Source organism: Stenella coeruleoalba (genome assembly GCF_951394435.1).
Source record: "Stenella coeruleoalba genome assembly, chromosome: 15".
Taxonomy (NCBI): Eukaryota; Metazoa; Chordata; class Mammalia; order Artiodactyla; family Delphinidae; genus Stenella; species Stenella coeruleoalba.
Genome location: NC_137161.1, coordinates 13,170,247 through 13,196,696, shown reverse-complemented (window position 1 = coordinate 13,196,696; position 26,450 = coordinate 13,170,247). Strand labels below are relative to the sequence as shown.

General features: G+C 45.9%; 1 long non-coding RNA gene across 1 annotated transcript; it reads left to right on the top strand.

The window, feature by feature from the left end:
- Positions 1–2,253: 2,253 nt before the first annotated feature.
- LOC307198168 lies at positions 2,254–26,018 on the top strand. The gene is made up of 4 exons (XR_013831572.1): positions 2,254–2,945; positions 8,990–9,788; positions 23,350–23,521; positions 25,049–26,018. It is a non-coding gene; the product is annotated as an uncharacterized lncRNA (long non-coding RNA).
- Positions 26,019–26,450: the final 432 nt, after the last annotated feature.

Here is a 26,450-nt window from a genome sequence, read left to right as displayed (position 1 = left end):
TGATCAGTTGAAAATGCTGTGAGAGAAAGGAGTCAAGAACAAATCCAAGGTCATTCTACACAGTTCCTATGGGGATGTGCTCAAAACATGAGAATTTATTAACTGTGATCCATTTGCAATTAAGAGTATATTGGCAGATACTTTAAGCTTCCAGGCATTCTTTAAAATGTTCTAAAGATGAAGAACAAAGCTTCGAGTGTGACCCACACCCATGTGATGTTCATCCTCCGACCCATAAGACGTGTGCTTTAATATCGAACATGAATCACTGAACTTGTCCTCTGGCTACTTATGTGCTGGGAACCGGCCAGACTCTTCGTTACAAATCTGAAGACCGTCTGCATCAGCAGGGAGACAGGATGGTAACACAGGAAGATGGAGTGTCTTGGGATGAGTAAACCAACGTAGGTTGTCTAGCCGCCCCCATCAACAGAGGGAGGAGTCTCGTGTCCCCCAGCCCCTGGCTGGGCGCAGTGACAGCACCCAGACTGCAGTTGTAGTCGGTCAGTTCCGTGGGGAAGCAGAGCCTTGCTGGGCAGAGTTGCTCAGGTGTGCCCATCCAGGATTGCAGATGCCATGTGGTCCAGAGAAGGGAGGTCAAGGAGATCTCCAGAGAGGAGCAGACATGTGGGCTGGACTAGACGGGGATGGTGGAAGAATGAGGAAGGGGATCCCAGAAGGAGAAAGAAGACGTGCAAAAGTGCAGCTGGCAAGGCTGGAGGGACCTGTTCTAGACAGTGATCAAGGAAGATGTGAGAGCCTGGAGTCACTTAAATCCATGAAGGCCATTTGGCTGCAAGTGACAGATGCCCACCTCAACACAAACACGGATTCAAGGGACAGCTCCACGGGATGTTCTCAGGCACAGGGAGGGCTGGGGACCAGGTGTGGAAAGGACACTTCCAGGGCCACCCCCAGGAGGTCTCAGCAGCACCAACAGTGGGGCACCCTGGTCCACGCACTGCCTCTGGAATCCATGACCCAACCATCCTCAGTCTTGGGACTTGTAGGCGAAGGAACCACAGAGCTTTTGCAACCTCTTAATGTGACAGATGAGGGGCTGGAGGTCCAAGCAAGCCATTCAGTGTGGCCAGCAAGTGGCAGAGGGAGGGTGTGTATCCAAGCCCACAGGTTCCCAGAGTTTTGAATTTTCTCCTGCAACAGAGTTTCCCAAACTTCAGGCATCCCGAAGCTACCTTCATGATTTTTATCATTTGCATTATATCATCTCTTCTATTATTTATCTTTAAATCTCTTCACTTAAACTTTTTATTCATACATGTCATGGTCTAATACACATTGAATACTCTTACACTGTTGAAAAAAAAAGCACATTCATCTGAGAAGCATCCGGACAATCTTTGGAGGTGCATGTGCTGCATTTGGGAAACACCGTACCAGCTCCTTTTCACTCAGGAGGATGACACAGACCGAATATTTGTTCTGTTGAACAACAGATATTTGTTCTGTTGAACAACATTTGTTTTTCTGTTTGAAGAAAAGCAAATAACCTGAGTCCAGGGTGGCTGGAACGGGTGGCTGAGGGGAAGATGCGGGGATGAGGTCAGAGGTGATGGGGGTTGAGATGGCAAGAGCTTTTCCTTCCAGGGAGCTGGGAGCTGGAGGAGTGTTTTGGTAAAGGAGGGACGTGATCTGATTGACGTTCAGGCAGGAGCCCCGCAGCAGCAGTGGGTGAGAGCAGCGCAAAGGCACAAGCAGGGAGAACTCAGAGGCTGGAGAAATGATGCAGTTGATGGTGGTCTGGAGCAGACAATGGTCACGGAGGCGGAGAGCGCAGGTTGGGTCGGGGTATCGTATTTTGAAGGCTGAGATTTTTACCTTGTCCTGTGCGGTCACTCATGCTGGGCTTGGAGCAGATGGGAGATGGGAATGCTTCTGGTTGAGTGGGTCTTGTCACAGGTACACATCTTCCCATGGTCAGAGGGACCTGAGACCCTCCCTTCCCTCTATAAATGAGTTAGCAGGTTATGGGGTCAGGGACCACCCGGCCCCTGTGGGTGGGGTTGGGCTGTTGGCCACCCCTCTTCCTCAGGGAAGACCTCTGTGGGGCGTCCGCTGGGCACGGTCCCCAGGGGCCCGGGGATTCGCTGGGCAGCGGGAGCAGGGACATCCCAGAGCACGAATCGCTGCAAGGCGGAGGCGGGACGTCTCTCGCTGCCCTTTTCCAACTGGCCGCAGCGGGCTCCTCTTTAGTGGGTGGAAGATGGATGATTTCGTTTTTTGTGGCCCTCTCGATCGATCCGGGAGTTTGGGCTAAAGCGAGCACTTTCCCCGCGTGTGTCGCCTTCGCTGTTATTCATCACGTTTAACCCTTCTTTCACCTCCAGGAGCCGGGCCCCCCGGGCGGAGCAGCTGTCCCTGACTTGACAGTTTTTACTCTTCAGGGGCTGCGGGGAGGGGACCGGGCACAGGAAGGGACAGGGCTGGGAGGGAGGGTCCCGCTCCAGGTGGGCTGGGGCAACTGAAGCTTCCACAAAGGCAAGAGGACGGCTGGCCGATGAAGGGAGATTACAGGAGGGACCCTCGTGGGGCCTCAAAGCCCGGCCCATTGCCAAGAAACTCCCTCAGGGGAGGAGACGGAGGCAGAAAAGAAAACAAATAGCCCGAGTTCTCTGCCAAGGGAGTGTCGCAGCTTTTAATTCAAGATGAAATGTGTTCCTGTTTGTGTACAACTAATTTTCCTCCCAAATGAAGGGTTTTGTCTATCACTCGACTGTTTCAATAGCAACTGAGTCTCCCTCGCTGTAATTAAGCTAGCATGTGCCTCTCTAGTTGGGGAAGCAGGCTGTCTGTGTTAACATGTTGGGGAAGCGGGCAGGCTTGAGTTGCTGCCCGGGTCCAAGAAGGAAAAAGCAACAAAGAATGGAAGAGAACACCTCCAAATAGAGACTTGGCTCCCGCTGGGATGACGTCTTTTGGAAACTGTGAGTAGGTTTCCCTGAATGAAGGACCTCAAGATTCCTGGTCTCATCGTGAGAGCAGAGAAGAGGAGAAATTAGTGTCCAGAGACTCTGGAAACTGGAGTCACACATTCACATGCCTCTGGGGCCGGGTGGGAGGTGTGTGTGAAGACGGCGGGTGGGCTGTAGCTTTTCACACGAGTGCGTTTTGTTTGCTTAGTAAATACATGGTAAATCCTTCAATTCCACATGCACAAATGCACTTATGTTTTTTCTTGAAACATGTCGATCTCTTAATTTAACTTTTGTGAGTTTTTTTGCTTTTAGTAGAGAGACGGTAATTTAATCAATTACCACTAATTTAATGGCTTAAAACAACAGCTATTTATTATCTCCTAGTTCTGGAAGTCGGGAGTCCAGCATGATGGTTGGGTTCTCTGTGAAGGGTCATACCAGCTATAATCTAGGTATTGACGGAGGCTGTGATTCTCTTCTGGAACTCGGGATCCTCTGTCAAGTTCATTGGTTGCTGGCAGAACTCATTTCCCCCTCATGCTTTCCATGTGGTCTTTACCATCCTCAAGTGGGCAAAATGGTGGGCGAGGTCCTCCTCGTGCTTTGCCTCTCCATGCCTTCGGTCTTCCGCTTTTCAGGGCTCATGTAATTACATTGGACCCACTTGGATAACCGAGGACACCCTCCCTACTTTAAGGTCAGCTGATTAGTAAACTTAATTACTTCTATAGAGTCCCTTTTACATGAAAAGGTGGTCAACGTGACTAATTATCAGAGAAATGCAAATGAAAACTACAGTGGGGCACCACCTCACACTGGTCAGAATGGCCATCACCAAGAAGTCTACAAATAATAAGTGCTGGAGAGGGTATGGAGAAAAGGGAACTCTCCTATACTGCTGGCGGGGGTGTAAATTGGTACAACCACTATGGAGAACAGTATGGAGGTTCCTTAAAAAATTAAAAATAGAGCTACCATATGATCCAGCAATCCCACTCCTGGGCATATATCTGGAGAAAACCATAATCTGAAAAGATACATGCATCCCTATGTTCATAGCAGCACTATTTACAATAGCCAAGACGTGAAATCAACCTAAATGTCCATCGACAGAGGAATAGATAAAAAAGATGTGGTGCATATATACAATGGAATATTACTCAGACATTAAAAAAAAGAATGACATAATGCCATTTACAGCAATTTGGACCTAGAGATTATCATACTAATTGAAGTAAGTCAGACAGACAAAGACAAATATATGATATCACTCATGTGGAATCTAATTTAAAAAAATGATATAAATGAACTTATTTACAAAACAGAAAAAGACTTACAGATATTGAAAACAAACTTATCGTTACCAAAGGGGAAACGGTGGGGGGAAGGATAAATCAGGAGCTTGGGATGAACATACACACACTACTATATATAAGATAGATAACCAACAAGGACCTACTGTATAGCACAGGGAACTCTACTCAGTATCCTGTGATAACCTGTATGAGAAAAGAATCTAAAAAAGAATGAATATATGTATATGTATAACTGAATCACTTTGCTGTACACCTAAAACTAACACAACATTGTAACAACTATACTCCAATACAATTAAAGTCCCTTTTGCCATGCAGTGTGACATTTTAATGGAAGTCACATTAGATGGTGGCAACTATGGGGGCCAACTCAATATTGAGATGATAAAGCACCTGATAATAAAAGGGCAAAAGATCTGAACAGACATTTCACCACAGATGATATATGAATGGGACTAAGCACGTGAAAAGATGCTTAACATCTTTGTTGATGCAAAGCAAAAATCACTATATGATACCACTATGCACCCAATTATATTGTTAAAGTGAGAAAGATTGACAAGACCAAGTGTGGGCAAGTACTTGGAGCATGTGGAACACTCCTACAATTCCGGTGGTAATTCGGATGGTATTGTTGCTATGTAAAAATAGTTTCAGTTTCTTATAAAGCTAAACACACACTTATCGTTTGACTTAAATTCTCACTCCTCAGTATTTATGCAAAAGAAACGAAAACATACGTCCACATAACGATTGGTCATCAAATGTTCACAGGAGGTTTATTCATAATAACCCCAAATTGAAACACACAAATGCCCATTAACAGGTACTAAGTGAAGAAGCCAGACACAAAAACTATGTACTGTATGATTTCATGTACACACATTTCTATAAAACTCAAAATCAAAGTGACAAAGAGTAATGGCTTCCTGGGTCTAGTAGTTGGGGGAAGAGATTGATTGTAAAAGGGCAGGGGGGACCTTTTTTGGGGTGATGGGATGTTCTATATCACGGTTGTCATGGTGGTTGCATAACTGCGTTCACTTGTCAAAACTCAAAATTTTCACTTAAAATTGGTGCCTTTTATTGCATGCAATTATACTGCAAAAAAGCTGATTTTTAAAAGCAACTTTCTGTCATTGCCATTAATGGAAAATCCGTGCTCCCTGCCAAATAGCAGGCAACCATAAAAAGAAATACAGATATTTTGAAAGTGTATGAAAAGAAAGACATCTCGATTTTGAAAACCTCTGCTCAGGGTCTCAAAGGCTACAAAGTGTTAGAGGGGACTGGGGTCTCATCTGAGGCACAGGGTTTTCTAAGTGCACGTGGTTGTTGGCTGAATGAATTTCCTTGTAGTTATAGAACTCATGGCAGCTTGCTTCTTCAAGGCCAGCAGGAGAGCACCTCTCTGGCTTCAAATCTCTCCCTTTAGAGAAGTCCTAGGCTCTCTTTTAAAGGACTCATCTGATTAGGTCAGACCCACCTAGGGTCATCTCTCTTTTGAGTCATTCAGGTTCAACTGATAGGGACCTTAATTACATCTGCAAAATCTCTTCATCTTTGCCATATACACATAATCCTGGGAGTGAAATCCCGTCTATTCACAAGTTCCACCCACACTGAACGGTAGGATGTTATACACTAAGATGTGTACACACTAAGGGCAGAAGTCTTGGGTGCCGTCTTAGAATTGCGCCTACCACATAGGCTCCAATAAATTTTGTAGAATGAATAAAACACTCTCTCTTCTCCAAATCCTTTATTTAAAAGGATTCTTTGCCAGGAACTCTTTCCATCTTTCTTTCTTGACGCCATCTTTGCTTGTCAAAACCTCATTTATCTTTTGAGACCTGGCTCAGATTCCCTTGTCATTTATGGCTTCCTCATCGTCTCAGGCAGATAAAGACTTGGGTTCACCTTCCTCACCTTGAGTCCAGATGGGTTATTATTTGTTGGCATTATTATGTATACACACGTACTTACACATGAATGGGATCACACGGGGCACGCTGCCTACGGTGGACACTTTCTTTCCTCCCCACTTGCCCTCACCTCTGCTATCTCCATCTCCAAAGATAATCTGTATTAAAAAAACAAAATACATATCCTTCCATGTTTCCCTTTGCACTCATACAATCGCATAATCTTACAGAGTGCATCTCTTCCACACACACACAGATGGTAAAGGGCATTTTGGGGGGAGTGGGGAGTCACTGTTTTACATAAATGGTGTTACACACTTTTTGCATCTTGGTTTTCTTACTCAATAACTTGCAGAAACTTTCAAGTCCTCCCTATAGCTGCAATTAAAGTTCATTCTTTTCATGGCTCTGCAATATTCCACGGGATGGATATATTTGCAAAGTACTCAGCTACTTCTCCAGAAAAGGGAATTTGTTTGCTTCTGGTTCTGTGCCATTTGAATAATGCTACAGGAAGTATTTCTGTACCTATTGGTACAAATAGGATGGATTTCCAGTAGCTCAAGAGCTTGGTGTATACATACAGTGTTTGTACTTTTAAAAAAATGTACTAAATATTGCCAGACTACCTTCAGAAAGGACTAATATTCCACATTTCTACTAGAGTATAGGAGAGTGCACTTACCTCTATAGCCCAGCTAGCAATGAGATTTATAGCCCTCTAAAATTTTTGCTAGTCTTCTAAGTACAGTCATAACTCACAGCTGGATATGAAATGTCCTGACTGCTAGTGAATTCAAACATCTTTTCCTTATTCCTTTCTTTCCTTTACTGTTTTTCTTTTTTCTTCTCTCCTTTTAATATTGGGATTTGCACTTCTGGAAAGAGCAAATGGTCTCTTTATAACCTTTGTCCCTTTCTCTGATTAACTTAAGAGTGCTCTGTAGACTATAGAAATTAATCCTTTATTATTTGCTTCGCACATAATTTGAGACGTATAGTTTATATGTAGACTGTTTATAGAATACGTACAAAATTTATTATTCAAGGGAATTCCCTGGTGGTCCAGTGGTTAGGACTCCGCGTTTCCACTGCAGGGGGCATGGGTTCGATCTATGGTCGGGGAACTAAGATCCTGTAAGATGCGCGGTGCAGCCACAAAAACCAAATGAACAAAGAAACAAAAATTTATTATTCAAATATGTCTTTTTCTTTTTTACCTTCTGGATTCCCATTCTTGATCTGTAAGTTCTCCTTTACAGATTCTATATTGTAACTTGCGTTATCCTACCTTTTCTTTAAGATTTTTTACTTTTCACAATGAAGTCTTTAACTCATTAGAATTTAACTTTATGTGAGGCATGAGATGGGATCCATTTAACTTTAATTCTCTTGCATGGGGGAAACCTGTTTTGCTGGCATCGTTTCTTAAACAGCTCAGCCTCCAAGGGATTCAAACTGTCCTCTTATGTTTCCTGGTAGTTTTGGGGGGGCTCAGCCAGAGAAGCAGCCCTGCCAGAGCCCTGAATTCTGTTTTCTCCACAGGATGGTAAGTCTTGGGTATGAACTTTTTCCTCTTTAACCAGCCTGAGTAAGCAGAGCGAACTGGAATGCTTCAGGTTGGTTTTTTTGTCCATTTCACATTAGTTGGCATCCACTATGTTCAAGGCTGAAGAACAATGTCCATTCTATGTTCACTATTTTTTGTTGGAATAGGAGATAAGCATGGGAGGTCCTTGTCAACCAGGAAAAGTATTCCCTTCAAGTGAACTTACTGAGGACAGGGACTCCAAAACTCAAAATAAATGAGGGGAAGGAGGGTGTGATTGAGACTTTAACTTCAAAAGTCAAATGGAAAGTTTTAAAGGAAGTATATTTTCTTACACTTAACAAAACCGATGCTTTAATTGCAACCATCCACTGATACTTACAACAGAGAATGAAGTACTGATTCGAGAGGTGTCGTTTTCCTGCAACTTTCCTGCACCTCACATCTCATGGTCAGTTTGAACAAAGGAAGTTCAGTTTTGCAAAATATTTCAGGGCTGATTGATTTCCCCAAAGGACTCTTAATTCCTTCATAGCACAAATAACTCTCTTTGAAAGCACTCATCGGCTGGTGCATTGTTAACTGGTCTAACTGCCCTGTTGCCACGTATCCATGGCTTCACAAGCTGTTCTCACCCAACACTCATGAAATTCATGAAAGGCTGTAGCCTTTGCAAATTTGCGTTTGCACTTTGAAACTGGTTCTCATTTACTTACATTATGTAGGTAGATGTTTTTGTGTCATCCTCAGAGACACTGGCCTGTGAGGACATGGCTGTGGCTGATACAGGGGAGACAGGCTGGTGTGAATCGGCGGGGGTGGACTTGAGATTTTATAAGCTGTCAGTTCATTAGTGGGCACTTTTGGACTGTGATGGCTTCGTTGCTCTATACAACTTTGTAATAACTCTGGGGACTCAGTTGATAACGATTTGGAAGACGAGGACTCTTTTACACAAAGCAACTATAATCTACGAGAGGGGAGAGAAATACCAGGGGACTGCTCTGGTTGCTCGGAGAAAATATTTTATTTTCAGCTGGGAAGCTCATTGGGCAGTGGTGATGGGGGATCCTAGGGGTGGGAAGAGCAGGCTAAACTGTCCTTGAAGGATGAGTTGGATTTGGACATGCAGATGTGCTGGGAGGGCATCCTAGCTAAAGGAAACAGTATAAGCAGATGGTGAGGAATGAGGGGACATGCCACACTGCTGCGTGCTGTGCACACTGTCCTGAGCTGTCACTCACTATCTATCTCTTTCTGTAGATCACGAGCTCCCGAAGCCTGGGTCTTTATCTGTTCTCTGCTGCATCTCCAGGGACCTCAGCTGTGCCTGGCACATAGTTGGTCCTCCTGACATATGTGCAGAAGGAATGAGTGAAGGCTCAGAGATCTGCCTGTAGAGCAGGAGATTGAGAACCCTTAAACATCCCCGGTTCTAGACCGGATGATCTGACTCTGTCATTTTGCAGACCTTCCTCCCGTTGCTTTCGCGGCTGGTTCTGAGGCTGCTGCCATCTGTGGCCAAGTCCGCTTTGTCAACAGCAGCGGCGCTGCAGAGGGGCTCGGACCCGCTGATAGAAGCTCCTGTTCCAGCGGGTGCCTGGCTGATGCCCTGTGATGATGTCACAGCCACAGATCCTGATGGCAGCCGTGATGGTAACGGTCCCAGCTACCCCAGCCTTCTCGCTTGATGGGGTGACCAAGGGCCCACAGATTGCTCCTGAGTGCGCCTCTCTAGTGACAGATGATTCTGAAACCAGCCCGTCTGGTTTGATCCAGAGGAGAAAACAACAACTATATGTATTTTTCCTTTTTCCTTTTGGCGGAGAAGTTGCAGTTATCTAGAAATCATTTCAAGGTCATCCAAATGCCTGAGGCCCCGCGGACACGGACTCCTGAGCATCGTCTCCATCCTTGAAGGACAAGGTTCCATCTCTGCATCTCCAGCATCAGCACAGGGCCTGGCACGAGGCAGAGCTCAAAGCAGGGAGTGTCTGTGGACTGCCCAGGCGAGGTCAGACAGGAGCCGGCCCACTGGCCTGTAGGACGTCCCACAGAATGGGTGAGTGTGACTGTTTCCCGGTAGATTAAGGCCGAGATTTCTGCAGAGGGAGGCTGTGCCCAGCCCATCTCAGGGAGGGAGCCTCATAATGTCCATTCATCTGTCATTGGGATGTCAGGTTTGAGTCCTTGGTTAAGGTGGTGTTCACCAGATGTCTCTGTTGTAAAGGATCCTTTTCCCCTTTGTAATTGCGAAGTAACGTGATACCTTGGGATCCTGTGGCTATCCAAGGATGTCCCCAAATCTTTCCCCCAATGGTTTTGGGGTTCACTGATGGTCTGCACTAAGGTTGATTACACTGATAGTTGCAAATAATGACTTTCCACCTCTTTCAACCCTTGTACATTTATTAGCTGGCCTTCCTCCATGAAGGAGAAGGGTCTCTTCTCCTAATCACTATTTTCAGATCACTATGGACTAGGATGTTTTTTAGTCCACGTATTCACATCCATTCCTATAATTGTTTTATGTGCAAATATTCCTAAATTTGGCCACCAGTGGGAGTGTTACCCAGCAAGGGCTCACTGCCAGACACACATGGAAGCCAGGACTGTGGCACTGGCTTTTGAGAAAGGAAAGAGCCTTATTGCTTGTTCAACCAGCAAGGAGACAGGAGGCAAGGCTCAATTCTGTCTCTCTGACTCAGGGTGAAATTTAAGGGGTTAGGGGAATTTCAAATTGGAAGGCGATTGGCTGGTCTTAAATCAGTCCATGTAAATTACTCGTGCTGCTGGAAGCTAGATCTTCTTCATTGAAGGATTTCTTGCTTCCTAAAGGGCTCTGGTGGCAACATTTCTTTCGAGTTTTGCAGACTGAAGATTCTTGGTTTGGGGGTCATCCTGGAGACATGGATTCCTGTGTTATATGTGCACAGTGCTGTCTCTGTAAAATCACTCAGAGTTTGATTAATCAACCTATTTAAGGAGACAAAACCAGTTTAAGCTGGTCAATGTTTTATGAGCCGTTTCCATTCCTTTTTCTTTGTATATTCCTCAATCTTGAGGGAAATAAGGGCTATGACTTCTCTAGCTGCTTCCTGCTAATTAGAGGTGTGGATTTTTTAAAAAGAATACATTTATTTTATTTATTTATTTTTGGTTGCGTTGGGTCTTCATTGCTGTGCACGGGCTTTCTCTAGTTGTGGTGAGCAGGTGTACTCTTTGTTGCGGTGCGTCGGCTTCTCATTGTGGTGGCTTAGGCTCTAGGCACTTGGGCTTCAGTAGTTGTGGCACGCAGGCTTCAGTAGTTGTGGCTCGCAGGCTCTAGAGCACAGGCTCAGTAGTTGTGGTGCATGGGCTTAGTTGCTCCACAGCATGTGGGATCTTCCCAGACCAGGGCTACGAACCTGTATCCCCTGCATTGGCAGGCGGATTCTTAACCACTGTGCCACCAGGGAAGTCCTGGAGGTGTGGCTTTTTATAAGAGAAATGAGGTTGTTTTGCACTTAATTGTAAATATTTGTGAGTCCCACCCTGAACTCTTAAGTCTTGGGCAATCATCATGCAAGTGGGGGAACGCTTTTTAAATCTAGGAGACAGCCAAGTACAAGATTTGATGAGTAGAGGTTTAACACAAGATACACAGAAGTATGATGTCTAATTATAACAGTCCTTCAAAAACAGACCTTATTCCTTTGGGAATCCATGCAAACATGTCACAATAATTCTTTTAGAATATGATCATTCAAGACTGCACTACTACTTACTCTTAAGGTAGGGTCTCCTATATAACATTTCATAAGGGCTCAATTAGAGTTTGTTTCTAGGAGTTGCTCTTACTCTAAGCAGGGCAACTGGTAAGACCTTATCCCAAGTTAAGCTGGTTTCTTGACATTTAGGCAACTGTCTTTAAGATATGATCCATCCGGGCTTCCCTGGTGGCGCAGTGGTTGAGAGTCCGCCTGCCGATGCAGGGGACACGGGTTCGTGCCCCGGTCCAGTAGGATCCCACATGCCACGGAGTGGCTGGGCCCGTGAGCCATGGCCGCTGAGCCTGCGCGTCCGGAGCCTGTGCTCCGCAACGGGAGAGGCCACAACAGTGAGAAGCCCGCGTACAGCAAAAAAAAAAAAAAAACAAAAAAGATATGATCCATCTTTTCAGTCTTTCCCATAGACTGAGGTCTCCATGACGCATGTCACTTCCATTATATTCTGAGGGTCCCTAACACCCCTTGAGTACCTTGGCCACAAAAGCTCCTCTGTCACTTTGAATTGAAGGAGACAACCCAAAACAAGGGATGCTTTCTCTTAGTAAGGCCTCTGTTCCCTTGGAAGCCTTCTCTGTCCAGCATGGAAAAACTTTGACTCATCCTGCAAAGATGGCCACAAATGCGAGCAGATGTCTAACTTCCTGTGGCTCTTGGTGTAACAGTCAAGTCTATTTACCAATCTCCTGTTTTTCTCCCTCGGGTTTACACCGCTTTGATCCTTGGGGGCGGCCCAGTTTTAGGATGGTCTCTATTTTGTGCCACCTTTTGGATGGTCCTTTGCGTTTGTGGGCCAGCAATAAACTTCTGTAGCCAGTGTAAGGTTGCATCCCTCCCAAAACGGCTCCGTGATACAGATGAGTAGGAATTCTTTCCACTAAATGCTTGAGTATAAGCACTTGTCCCGGTTTATTATACATCTTATACATCCAGTCTTCTTTGGTTGTTTGGTACCGATCACCATGGAAGTTGACAGTCAGCATGAAACCCCCCATCTGTCTGCTGTCTGTAGAGTACACTTCTGAATACTGAGGCTTAAACGGGGATAGGTCCACACTTTGGATGAAAGCTAGGGCCTTAGGATCTGGCTTTTGGTTCTGGCCACGTGCTTTGCAGTCTGATCAGCCAATTTCCTTTAGCTATATAACTATCAGTCTTTAGGTGGCTTGGGCAATGTACTATAGCTACTTCCTCTGGCATTATGACAGTCTAATAAGGTTAGTTATCTCCTCTGCGTGGTTTTCTTTCCTTCCTGATATCAGATCTCTTTCCCTACGGTCCCGTGAACATACACGGCAGAGAAGGCATACTTAGCAGCAGTATAAACGATCACCTTTTTCTCAGCTCCAAGGTGCCAGGCTCCTGTGAGGGCTCTGCGCTCTGCCTTGTGGGCAGACGTAACTGGAGGGAGGGCTTCTGCTTCTAGAACGTCCTGATGAGTTACTATTGCATCCCTGGCCTTAGAGTCCCCAATCCATGAAGCTGCTCCCTTTCATAAACATTTCCATATCTAGATTTTCTAAAAGGTTGATCAGTCAGGTCAGGTCTGCTAGACTAGACTCCAATTCTTTGCCTTTTTGATTCTATCGAATGCCTTATGGCATGTTGCCATCCAGCTTCATGGCTCACTGTCATTTCCTTTAAGGGCCTCCCGTAGTGGTTTAGCCACGAGTCCAAAGTCAGGAATCCAAATACAACGAGACCCAGGCATTCCTATGAATCCTCGCAGTGGCTTCTGGTGGTGGGTACAGTCACCCTAGCTAACGCTTCCTTTTGATCCACCAGGAAGTTTGTCCTCTTGATCACCCAAATCCTGGGTATTCTACATTTGGTTGAGAAATGTGTGCTTTTCCCCTTGGAGACTTTATACCCCTGGTCGGCCAGAAACTTTAAAGTGAGGATTATGTTTTGGTCTGAAGCTTCCTTAGTTTTACTAGCAGGTAGTTTATCAGAGTACAACTCCCTAATTGAATTGGAGATCACTTTAGTCCTTGACTAATGCTTCCCCTGAAGATGATGGGGGCATTCTTAAATCCTTGTGGGAGTCCCATCCAAAAAGATTGTTTTATATTAGTCTCTGGACCGTTCCATTCAAAGACAAATCGTTCCTGAGACTCAGGACTTAAGGGTTTACGGTAAAAGGTATCTTTTAAGTCCAGAACTATAAATCAGCACAAGTTTCCAGATAAAGCTGTAAGCGAAGAGTAAGGATTTGGTACCCCTGGATGTGTATCTTCTACAATCTGGCTAATGGCTCTCAAATCCTGTGTACAACGATTATCTCCAGTCCGGGATTTTGTACGGGCAGGATTGGAATGTTACATGGGGATCGACAAGATTGGATTAACTGGCATTTAAGAAATGTGGTTAGCGGAGGCTTTATCCCGTTCTTTACCTGCCTCTTTAAAGGCTATTGCTTTAAATTTGGAGCTTTGGTGCCTGGATAGAGTTTTACCACTGTTGGGTCAGTCAGCCGTCTTGGCCCTTCCTGGCCTCTGTGCTTACCTTTTCTAGAATTTTAGGGGCTTGTGGTTCAGGCTCATCTCCTGACTGTAACAGCACAGCCCAGAGAGCATGGGCTTGGTCCGGGAGTACTTTTAATGCCTACTTTTCCCTGGTGAGAAAGTCATTTAATTTTGTTAGATATTACCCCAATAAAGAAATAGGGCATTCAGGCACATATAGAAAGCTGTGCTTTAAATGTTTTTTTTTTTCAGTTATATAGATTCAGAGGTAGAAAAGCGGGAGTGCACACATACACATCCCCTGGGTTGACCTTGACCATCTAGACCTGCAGGCATTGGTCTCAGAAGATATTGCCCTGCTTGAGGCAGAGGGCTCCCTGGGTTTAATTGAGTACCCCAGCCAGTGTGGGGAGGGGAGACGGGTTCCTTCTGACTGTCTCGTAAGGAAGGGCTCAGGGCTCGGGCTGGACCTGTGGCCTGAGGAGGGCTGTTGGAAGCCTCAGCTACTCACAGGGATTCCCCCTTCATATGGTAGGGGAACCGCAGGAGGCACCCAAGGAGGAGGCAGATGTAATAAGTTGAGGTCATTAGGCTCTAACTCAGGCAAGACAGGCTCTTTCTGAGGGTCTTCCCCCTGAACCATAGGTCTACATGCCTCCTGCAAATCCTCATTGTGATGAACAGCCAGTTTCATTTTGCTGCTGAAAAACATACAAAATAATTTACACAAGTTGAGGTCGAATGTTGTAAGCCCACTACTTGTACCTGCCTTCTCTCTCTCTCTCTCTTTTTTTTTTTTTTCCAGTACACGGGCCTCTCACTGCTGTGGCTTCTCCCGCTGCGGAGCACAGACTCCGGATGCGTAGGCTCAGCGGCCATGGCTCACGGGCCCAGCCGCTCCGCGACATGTGGGATCTTCCCAGACCGGGGCATGAACCCGTGTCCCCTGCATCGGCAGGCGGACGCTTAACCACTGCGCCACCAGGGAAGCCCCCCTGCCTTCTCTTGATCTTAGAAGAGGGATAGCCACAGGGCAAGGCAGAGCTGGTGGTAGGACAGCCAGGAGGTCTCTCTGTGGGCGTCCATCCTCAGAAGAAAAACACACCCTTAGTGGAGTCTGAGCTTTGCAGTTGGATGAGTGGGTTTCCTGCATTGCAGCGCTCAAGAGAATTTACTTCTTGGCCAGCAAAACCACGGAAGAGCCTGAACAGCCACGTTTAGCAAGGGCCTCTTCCTCGCCTTCATGAATTGGGCCCAATGTCAACCAGCAGTCTTACCAGAAACTCACTGTCCATGTGATGTAGCAAAGTTGGCGTCACCTGGAAAACCCTTGAATTCATGGGAGCTGAAGGAAAGCACCAGGGTTTGCCAATCTATGTCTCAGAGCACACTTTATTCCCTTATAGGAAGCACCCGGGCTTCCGCCTCAAGTGCTTTCCACCTTGGCGCTGGTTCTGAGGGGTTAGCTGGCCACTCTGAGAATGGAGGTTTGGAGAAAGCATGAGCTAGCAACCCCTAGGTCAAAGGCTTAGTCAGGATCCTAGGTTTCAAACCCAAGAGCTGAGAACAGTCTATGGATTGCAAGTCTCTAGAACATGGCCTTCCCTTACTCCCCCCAAATGCAGGGAGAAATCAAACAGCCTCAAGAGGTGTGAGAGCAAGAACCTTAGGATTTTGGAACCAATTCCATCTCCTAGTTAGGTTTCTGGAAAGAAGCAAGCAAATGTAGTAGCAACTATTCACAACTTGGCTGTACGAATTCCCTGGAGGAGCCCCAAGGAGAATGGACAGTCTCCAAGAAGACCAGCCTGGGTCTGAGGATTCACTTAGGGAACACTGAGAAGCTTTCCATTAGAGGTGGTTGTCGAGAACCATGGCCTGAAAAATCACACATGGTACCCAACCGCCAAGCAATCTATCCCAGCAGTTCCAAGACTGTAGCCAATGTGGTCAGAGGTTCCTAACAGTTTCCCCCATGTACTTAAGGCAGGCTTGATCATTGCAGAGGGGCCTATGAGAGCCCCGACTGTCTCACTCGCCGCCTGGAAAAACTCACCCCAAGAGAAGGAGGGTAGAAGAGGTGACTGCATCACCTTGAAAAATAAAGTGAGGAGCCTTAGACCCAGATGAGCTTGAGAGAGGAATTCAAGAGCATAGAGGTTGAAATACCCAAACCTTCACTTCCTTTCTGAGGAAGTTGATCTTCTTTAATCAATTTGGTCCTCCTGGTAGAGGACCAAAACATTTGCCTCCCCAGCAGAGATCACAGACAAGCTCATCTAGATGTCTGGGCAATTTCCAGGCGGAATATACTCAGCCCAAGTCCTCCATAGAGCCCATGGCCTTTGGCACCACCAATGTGTGTATCCCTCTTGGCAAAATTTCCTCTTTTATATATATACACACACACACCTAAAAGCAGTTCAAGGCTAACTCCCTGCCAGTTTGGCTCATATAAAAGAGGGTTAAAATTCTCAGTGAGGAAAACCCAAAATGTGTCCAATTGTATAAAGGATCTTCCCTTGCAAGAAATGGGGAGAAAAATCAATTCTGTCCCCTTTCTCCTCTTTTGCAAAAGAAATTTAATTGGAAAATAGTATTATAACTCCAAGACCCATTTTCAGGCCATTTTCCCCCAAACTCCAGCTGACTTTGGGACTAGGCAGTGTTATAAAAGAAACATTTTCCTTTTCATAACTCCAGTATACCATATAGAGTAGGAGGTCACATGAAACACCAAGAACTTAATATGTTAAGATTTACCAAATAAAAGCACGTAGCTAGAACCACCATATTGTTATCAACAGGGACAGGTACAAACAGAACCAAGCACACGTTTGCTGATAGAGTCCTGTATCCAAATGATGGTTAGATACTACCTGCATTAGAAACAATCTCCATCTTCAAAATACTTTGACCTTCTCAGGCCACTTTCTAGATGTGTAACAATTAAGGGCTATTTTCAGCAAGTCCACTAAAATTCTTACCAAGTTTTCTTTGCATTTTGGAAGACTTTTACTTTGCTTTACAATTGCCTAAATGTAGGCCAATTTGACTACCATATTTCTTATTTAAACTGCAAATAATTACATAAAATCTGTCCCGTTACTGCCTTAATTACAACCTTCTTAAATACCTGTTCATCTAGTAACATTGCCCCACCTGTCTTGTTTCTCTCTAATGTCTGCCTTTCGTTAAATCACTCTAAAGACACGCAGCTGTGCTTTTTAATCTGTGCTGACCACCCATTTGGAAATAGAGGATTTCTCCTAGCTCCCATTTCACTGATTCTACTCCTTCTATTTCCCATTTATTTATTTTTTAAAATGTTTTTTTATTGTGGTAAAAGTCACATAATATAAAACATACTATTTTAACCATATTTATCTGTACAGTTCAGCGGCACTAAATACATTCACATTGTTGTGCCACTCTCACCATCATCCGTCTCCCGAATTTCTCAGCTTCCTGAACTGAAACTCTGTCCCCATTAAACACTGACTCCCCATTCCCCTCCCCACCCCTGGTCCCTGGCATCTACCGATGTACTTTTCTGACTCTATAGATTTGACTATTCTCCGTACCTGGTATAAGTGGAAGCAAACAGTATTTGTCTGTACCTAATGTATATTGTAATGCATTTTTTTTTTTTTTGCGGTACGCGGGCCTCTCACCGCTGTGGCCTCTCCCGTTGCAGAGCACAGGCTCCGGACGCGCAGGCTCAGCAGCCGTGGCTCACGGGTCCAGCCGCTCCGCGGCATGTGGGATCTTCCCGGACTGGGGCACGAACCTGCGTCCCCTGCATCGGCAGGCGGACTCTCAACCACTGCGCCACCAGGGAAGCCCAATGTGCCTACTCTATTCCTTAGATTGACTGGTACAATCACATTTTTCTTCCTTTTTTCCTCTTCCTGTTAAAGTAGCAGGTGTACTGTTGACATTCCCCATTTTGGAAAGTTTTTCTCTCAGGATGACCAGAGCAAAATGACACAAAGCAGCTTCAATAAAGTTTTGCTGCTGTCATCCAATAGTTAACCACAATTAGCCAATTCCTACCAAATAAAACAATCAGACATAGATAACCTAGACAAAGACCCCAAAGGCCTGGGACTCTAACCCAGGGTTTGAATATCTCAGCAGCTAAACCCTTCATAAAGTCTCTTTGGGGTGGGCCTACTGACCCACGATCCTAGCCTTGGGAATCCAACCCGAAGTTTTGACCTCTAAGTTGAACAAGATCTCCCCAGGGTGGGCCTCTAACCCACAATCCTGATGAGGTTATTAAATAACTTAGGCACAGGCACATTTTAACGAGGTTACTCACCCAAAAGATCTTTGAAGCAGGAGCTGTTTCTTCTCTCAAAATTGAAAGTAGCACCAAGGAGCCTGGAGTACTGTGGAGGCGGGGGAAGCAGGAACCCAAAAGCCAACCCTCTAGACAAATTCAGTCTGATGGACCACTCAGGGTTGGTGACGAGAGCGCACACTCTGCTGGGGACTGTAGTGCCTTGGGCAGGTAGTCACAAGACCTGCCAAAAATTGTTGCCAAAATTGTTACCGAGTGATAGCTTGCTGCCCAACACACATAGGAGCCAATACTGTGGCACCAGCTTTCGGGAAAATAAAGTTTTTTCTATGAGATTGACTGGCAAGGAAACGGAACATAAGGCTCTCAAATATCTCTGTGATCCTGGGTTCAGGGGGAAATTTAAAGGTATAGGGGAATTTCAAACTTGGAAGCTGATTCGCTAGTCTTGAATCAATCTGTATAAGCTACTCATGCTGCTGGAAGCCAGATTTTCCTTATTGAAGGGCCTCTTACTTTGTAAATGGCTCAGGTGGCAACATTTCTATTCTTTGAGTTCTGTAGACTGAAGATTCTTGGTTCTGAGGTCATCCTGGAGACGTGGGTTCCTATCTTGCACATGCGCAGTGCTGTCTCTGTAAAATAACTCAAGGTTTGATTACTCAATCAACCTACTTAAGGAGGCAAAACCAGTTTAAGCTGGTCCATGTTTTATGCACTGTTTCAGGAGCCCCTTTATTCCAGCTTCTGTTTCCTTGATTTATCCCCATCCTCCTTTGAGTACTTCCTAGCTTTCTGGTACAAGACAAAAATCTTTAAAACATGTCAAAATCATGAAAAACAAGAAAGGAGGGTTCATTGTTCTAGGAGATGAGTCATGACTACCAAAGGCAAGGTACGATTGTTTATAGGATTACAGAATTAAGGGAAAAAGCTCTAAACTTGGACTGTATATTAAACTATATTTCTGCATCAACATTAAATATTATGAGGGTAAAAATGATTAGACATTTTGCAGGAGATCATTTCTTTAATGACATCTACACTAAAGTGTTTGGGCATGAAATACCGTGTTGTTTGTACCATACTCTCAAATGATTTAGGCAAAAATAAAAAGGAAAAAAAAATCCAGACACATATTGTAAATAATACACACAGAGACTGAAGGAAGCATGGCTCAGTGTTACCAGCTGGTGACTGAGATAAAGAGGGTATGATATGTGGGTGTTCATTGTGCTACTCTTTAAACTTTTCTGGAGCTGTAACATCTTTCAGAATAATAAGTTGGGGAAAATAAAATAAAATAAAACAAATCAGACAGAGAACAGGAATTGTGGTTGGGGACAAGCCTGTGACCCTCTGCCTGCCCTGTAAAAACAGCTCCTATCGCAGCTGCCTCTGTGTGACATGAGGAATCACACACCATTTGCTTTTACCAACCAAAGGATAGGTCTAGACAGATCTGAAGAGCAATTGTTTCCCTATCATTCAGGAGAAGGATAATAAGGCAAAGAGGGAGAGAGGGAAGGAAAAAAAAGGATGGAATGAAGGAGAGATGGAAGGAGGGCAGGAAGGATGGAAGGCAGGAATTTATTGATCAACACATCTGAGGCAGGCCCTGCGATAGATCCGTCTACATTATTCATCTGCTTCTAACAATAACCTTTAAAAGACCAGAAAATTGAGGCTTAGAGAAGTCAAAAACCTGTCCCTTGGCCACAAAATAAAAACTGGTCATCTCAGATGATGATGTCCAGTAAAGAAATACGATTAAACCAATTAGTCATAAGAAGAGAGGGCCAAAAGTTATATGAGCATAGAGATTTCTAAAATCCTGACCATGGTTTATTGTTTTTTAAAAGAAAGCTTTGTAGCAGGAAGAATTGTGTCCTTTAGGCTAAAACATCGGTAAGGACATCTGGACCTCTCACCTAGGCTAAACCTCGGGCCCAGAGGGCAAGTCCGGGAAAACTAAGAGGCTTCCTTCCCCGTTTGAAAAGCTCCTAAGACTGTTAGGATGCACGCAGGTTTCCGCCTTCTGCTGTATTACAATGTAGTGGCTGGTGCATGAGAATTAGGATGTTTTGTGGGGTGAACGGTGGGGATATGCTCCACCTTTCCCCGGCCCCTCCCCCGCCCCCGCTCCAGGCCACCCGCAGCTGCAGAAGGAAAGGACATGCTCCATAGCGTAACCAGCCTCCCGTGAAGACACTCTCTGATTGCGCTACGGGAGAGAGAGAAGCAAATTAGCCAATCATGGCAGCTCCACTAACGGCTCCGTATTCAGGCAATTCGCTGTCTGCTTCCCTCACGGACAAAGAAACTAAGAAAGGGATCAAATCAACATCTCAGAAAGAAACAATATGTTCGATGAATGAATTAAAACGGAAGATCTCTTGATTATTGAAGGCGATTCTCACTCCGAAGTCAAAAGCCTGCAGCACCTTCCCAAAACAAAGCTCCTGTCACTCCTTCAGGAAAATATTTATTCAGGGCCTAAGACGTGTCAAGTGTGACATGAACAAACTGGAGCAAGGAGAACAAGGAGGCTCTTGATCAAACAGTCAAACAGCTGCGGCAGATCTGACCCCTCTGTCCATACCTCCTGGGGTCTGGGGTCTCTTGAGATCCAGGTAACAACAGTCTGGGAAGGCAGCGGTTGCCGTGTGTGAAAGCAGACTGAGCAGGTAGAGCCAGTTTGCTGGCAGTTGAAGCCAGCAAGTTGAAGGTGGTGGGTCTGACTGTATTTTATCATGTATTTAGGTGCGGTACGCGGGCCTCTCACTGTTGTGGCCTCTTCCGTTGCGGAGCACAGGCTCCGGACGCGCAGGCTCAGCAGCCGTGGCTCACGGGTCCAGCCGCTCCGCGGCATGTGGGATCTTCCCGGACCGGGGCACGAACCCATGTCCCCTGCATCGGCAGGCGGACTGTCAACCACTGCGCCACCAGGGAAGCCCCTGACTGTATTTTAGATGCTCCTTTCTGAGGTTACATCATCCTGAGGGACTCCTGTCCTCCTTTCCCCCCACCCCCCCCATTGCAGTCCTGGACTGGGTGGAGTGACTGACCACTGGCCACCGTGGGGATCAGAAGAGGTGGGTCCTCAGGGTAGGATGAATAGTACACGGAGCTGGACTCTCGCCTTCTTTTTGTGTGTGCTTGACCCTCAAGGACAGGCCTATTTATTGCAAACTGTGTTAGACCTGCGCGGTCTCCTAGGAGTTTCGACTCGCCCAGGAAACAACAAGAGTCGGAAGTCGATGCAAAACGCAAGAGGTTTATTGAAGGCCGGTGCACCGGGGTTCCTTGGTCCTCACGCAGGAGGTCGAAGAAGGAACCCCTTTTGGGCGCGAATATGTCAGTTTTATAGGTTCCCACTTCCCCGCATGTAAATTATAGATTTGGTTGTGTTCTCCTGCTGATTGGCCCCGGCTTAGGCTCGGACCAGAGAGGGAACTTATCCCCAGCTGTCTGATTGGTCTTTGACAGACACCTATTTTGTTTATCTCCCTCCTTCTCCCCAGTTGCCTGATTGGTCTTTGACAGACACCTATTTTGTTTATCTCCCTCCTTCTCCCCAGCTGCCTGATTGGTCTTTGACAGACACCTTATTTACATTTTGTTATCTCCCTCCTTCTCGGAAGGGGGCCGGACATCCTGGAAATTCACCCATTGTCTAAGAAGCCCCTATTGTCTGGAGAGTTCTTAATCATTAGCTGGAACAATGTCCCTCGAGTCCCACAACTGTAACACCCCTTTCCTTGTCTGATAGGTGAATTCAACTAGAGTCATGGGTCTGAGATCTTAGAACCACCCAGCATCCGACTGCCCCCGAGGCAAATAATTTCAGCACCCAGGACAGCTCCTGGCACATAGTGAGCCCTCAAGGCACATCCGTGTAAAGCATGAATTTTTGTCCTAGAACAAAGACCCAGGGGGCTGTTAGTGGATGGAGCGAAGAGGAGGAGAAGTGGTCTTAGTACAGTGGGTTCCGGGCTCACGACCCACTTTTAGTGAAGTGGGTCTGCACGGGGGAGCCCCTGGGAGGGGGGGCCCAAATTTGATAACAGGGATTTCCACCCAAAAGTCAGGGCTGTACATGAGATGAGACTGCAGTGGTATGTTTGTAAACTGGTGCTTTAGGAAAAAAAAAACCCTGGTTTGCTGATTTCCATGGTGTCTATTTTCTTACCATGGCTGATTCCAAGCTATCAGTTAGTAAAATTCCTGTACATTTCACAGCTGGCTCTCAGAGCTGTCTGTCCTCTGCTCACCACTGAGTATGAGTGGTCAGGCGGGTCCCCACTAGGGGGTCTCACAGCAGAGATGGGGGGCACCGTGGGGCTGCGGGTGAGCTTGTACATATCGTCACACCACAGGGGGTGTTCCTTGAAGGAATCACCCACAAAGTCACAAACAATGAGGATCTGGCAGATTCAGGCCAATTAACCCTGGAGAAGAGAAGCCAGCAGGGATGAGGATGAAGCAGGCTCTTCAAGAGAGAATGAGGGCTGAGCGGGTTGGGAGAGACCCCTGGGGAGGCTCCAGAAGCCCTTGAGTCTTTCTGAAAATGAGGCTCCTTTGATCAGGCTGCAAAAGCCAAGCCTGGAGGGAAGGATGTCAACCGTGCTACAGTTTTATCAGAAAAATGATGTAAAAAATTTGTGCTTGATTCATTCTTTGATTACTCTGAGAATTAAGGCACATTTTCCACTATCACCTACACGTTGTTAAATATGAGATAAAAACTTATTTGTCATCGGATTTAGTTTCATTTTTTCTAGACAAGGCCTTTAGTTCAGAAGAGGTGGTTGAGAGCAGGAACTCTGACGGTGCCAATTACTAGCTGGGCAGCCTTCCTGTGCCTCAGTATCCTTAGCCTGTAAATGGGGATAATAGCACCAGTATCCATGGTGCGGAAGATTGAGCAATTCAACATGTGTAGGTTACTGAGAATAGCGCTTGGCCGAAAGTAAATCCCAGATACATATTTGTTAAATTACGAAACATTTGCTATGAAGCTTTGATACCTAATTTAATTGGATTTGCCTCAAATGGCTTTTTATCTGTTTGGATTGTCCTCAGCTAATAAAGACCTCATGTCATTACATGTGGTCTTTGTGGGGGAGGAAAGGCACCGTGGTGTCATGAGAGGAGCTTCGGGGGAACTGACCTGGTCCCTGGGCCAGGTTGCGGGGATAATGACAGACACAGAAGAATCCCTCAAGGAGGTGACATTTCATCTGAGACATGACAGGTGAGCTGCAGGTAACTAGGTGAGGAATTGGGGTGGGGGTGGGGAAACATTCCAGGAGGAGGGAACAGCATGTGCAAAGGCCCCGAGGTGCTGGGAGCCTGGTGTCCAAGGCTGGGACCCAGTGAACACAGAGGTGAGTGGTGGGAGGTGGGACTGGTGAGGGGCAGGGGCCTGGGAGTTTGGGCTCCATCCTAAGGGCTGTGGGCAGCTTCTGGAAGGTTTGAAACAGGGGTGTGACTGGGGTCATATTTGCCTCTTTGGATGTTTCCAGTTGTAACGGGAGGTTCTCCTTGTTTAGGGCTGTTCTTTTCCACCTCATTCTCCACCACAGCCTGCTTCATAGCTCAGAACCTGGGTGGGATGGCAGACCTCAGTTTTAGGACCTTGGTCACAACTCAGGAGAAAATCAGAGAGATGGTCAGGAAATATGCAGAAAGGAGCTCTGGCGTGGCCAGCAGGGATCTCAGAGTCAGTCAGCAATGTATCTTGTTCTGGGACTGAGCCTGACGCAGGGCTTTGAGGAGAAGCCTCAGGACCACCTGGAATCACAGGGACCATGGTTGGGGGGAATGGCGAAAGGGTCAGAATGGAAGCCCCCAGCTTTGGGAGCGTCGGCTGGCGAGCACCAGCTGGCCGGGAGGTTTAGATCCCACTAAACTGCAGGTCTGCATGGGGAGCCGGGAGACACAGGTGCATCTCTGTGCAAATACCTTCAGTTCCCATGCTTTACATCCCTGCAAAGTGTAAAATTATTAAAATTCCTCGAGTGGATAAACCCAAGCCTCTCTGTTTCATCTGTGCTTATTGTGGTCTGGATTAACTATTTCATCAATTAACACAAGTAGCATTTGGAGTAAAAAAATAGAGAATTAACTAAAAATAGGTGAAGCAGTGGAATTCCATCACAAGGACGTTTGTGAATAATTAATGGACCGACGCAGGGCTGTTTGTCAGCGACACCCTCCCCCTCAGCCTGTCGCTTTTCCCTTCATGGCACAGGCAAGACTTTGTTTTCTAGCATGAAGAGTCTCTTAATTAAATCTCATTTGTCAAGAAGGCGAGATGTATTTGTGTTTCCTCCGGCTCCCATTGTTATAAACTTTGCAATGTTTTTTCTGAAAAATGCTCCTTTTCGGCTTGAAAGAGCTGAGTTGTTGCTTTTTCTCTCTTCCACTGTAAAGAGGAAATGCTACAAGTTCTTTGTCGGGTAATCAGTTATCCTCCTTAAAGGATCCCTGAAGTCATCATCTGAAAATTACAGCTTCTGGAAAACAATAAAACGCCCACTTTAGCATATTGTCACGTCAGAGTGATTTTGCCCCCCCCTCAGGGTCATAAAGCCTGTCAGTTATGTTCATGGCCTCTGGCTCTAGATGTGGTCACTTCTGCCTGTCACTTCTGGGGTTTCGATGTTGATGCTGTATCTCTCTTAGCTTCTCAGAAGCCCTGTAATGATGCCCCAATTAGTAACGCATCCTTCTCTTTCTCCATCTCACTCTAGTTGCTCTAATTTATGTCTCTCGACAGTACTCCCACCATGTGTGTCATCTGCACCTCTGTGTGGAGTAGGAAGGTCTCAAGCTCAAGGTCCCCGGCGGGTAAACAACAATCAAAACAATTTCAAGTTCACGGACATCCTCTGCAATCAACATCAACTGCTCCATCAGGAAAACAGGACCTTGTATTGTTGGTGAGTAGCAGGTAATTCACGAGCTCGTCAGCATGACCCACGGCCCCTGATCTGTATCAATATGAAATAAGACCGCATTTAAGAGGTGTCAGGAAAACATGGCACGTGCCCCCCCTCCCATTTGACATCGATTCATTCATGTATGAAACTGAGTCTTTGTGATGGTGAAGCATTAAGGATCCTGTGTGGTCAGATTAATATCATGGAACCAGAGAGCGGAAGCAGGTTATTAAATGTCCCCTACTTTGCCTTCCTTCCAACGGGCAGAAGAAAACAAACAGAAGGCTTAGATGCAAATGTGGATTTATGTCCAAGGATTCATGAAAGCAGCATAGACTGAGAAAGGGAAAGCAGGGTAGATGTCCCAGATAATTCAGGTTAAAAAGACTTTTATTGGAAGCATCATAGTCATCCAGGCGCAGCTTGTTGATTCTGACACAGTTTCTCCATCCTTTCTTCTTGTGGAAGAACCTCAGGGACATGCCAATGTTTAGTGGAAATGTGGAAGCATCATTGAAATTCCTTGAGCCAAGGGCAGGTGTTCAGGTCTCAGCCCTGCCACCACCTGTGGTTTCACTTCCCTGCCGGCCCATGGAATTATTCACATAACTCAATAACATCCTCCCATGGGAACCAGGGACAACCTCACCCTCTTGTGACTACAAAGCCTGCGTCCCACAGCCCCTGCTTGTTCACTCTGTTCCCAGGTGCAGCCCCCACGTGGCTCTGCTTGACGTGGAGTGTCCTGCCTCCTGGGCTTTGAGTATATGTGACTAATAAACTGCTGTCAGGCTCATCTGTCCAGTGTTCGGTGTTGTGTGTTTAGCTATTTCAGCAGTTTAGGGTGGGGGATCTCTCCCTCACTGATGGGGTGAATAGGAGGTGATAGGACACCTGTGGACCTTCAATAAGCCAGTTTCTACAGTGGGAGACGGTAGGGCTGAAAATACCTGAGACGACACGTAACATGTAACTGATACACACCCCTTACATTTTGTGTCTTCGTTTGCCACTTTCTTTCTACTTGACAATATGCTCTTAAGGGCAGATGTTTGAATTGTATGTTTTATTGCTGCATCTCAAGCACTTGCAGGATTTCTAGCACATAGTAGACCTTCAATAAATATCTATGAAATGAATAAATGAACAAACTAATGCAGTTACCAAACAACCTTGGCTGGGAACGAATAAGGACATGGTTCTTAATGTTAGGCCTTGTGGGGAAAAATGACCAGAATG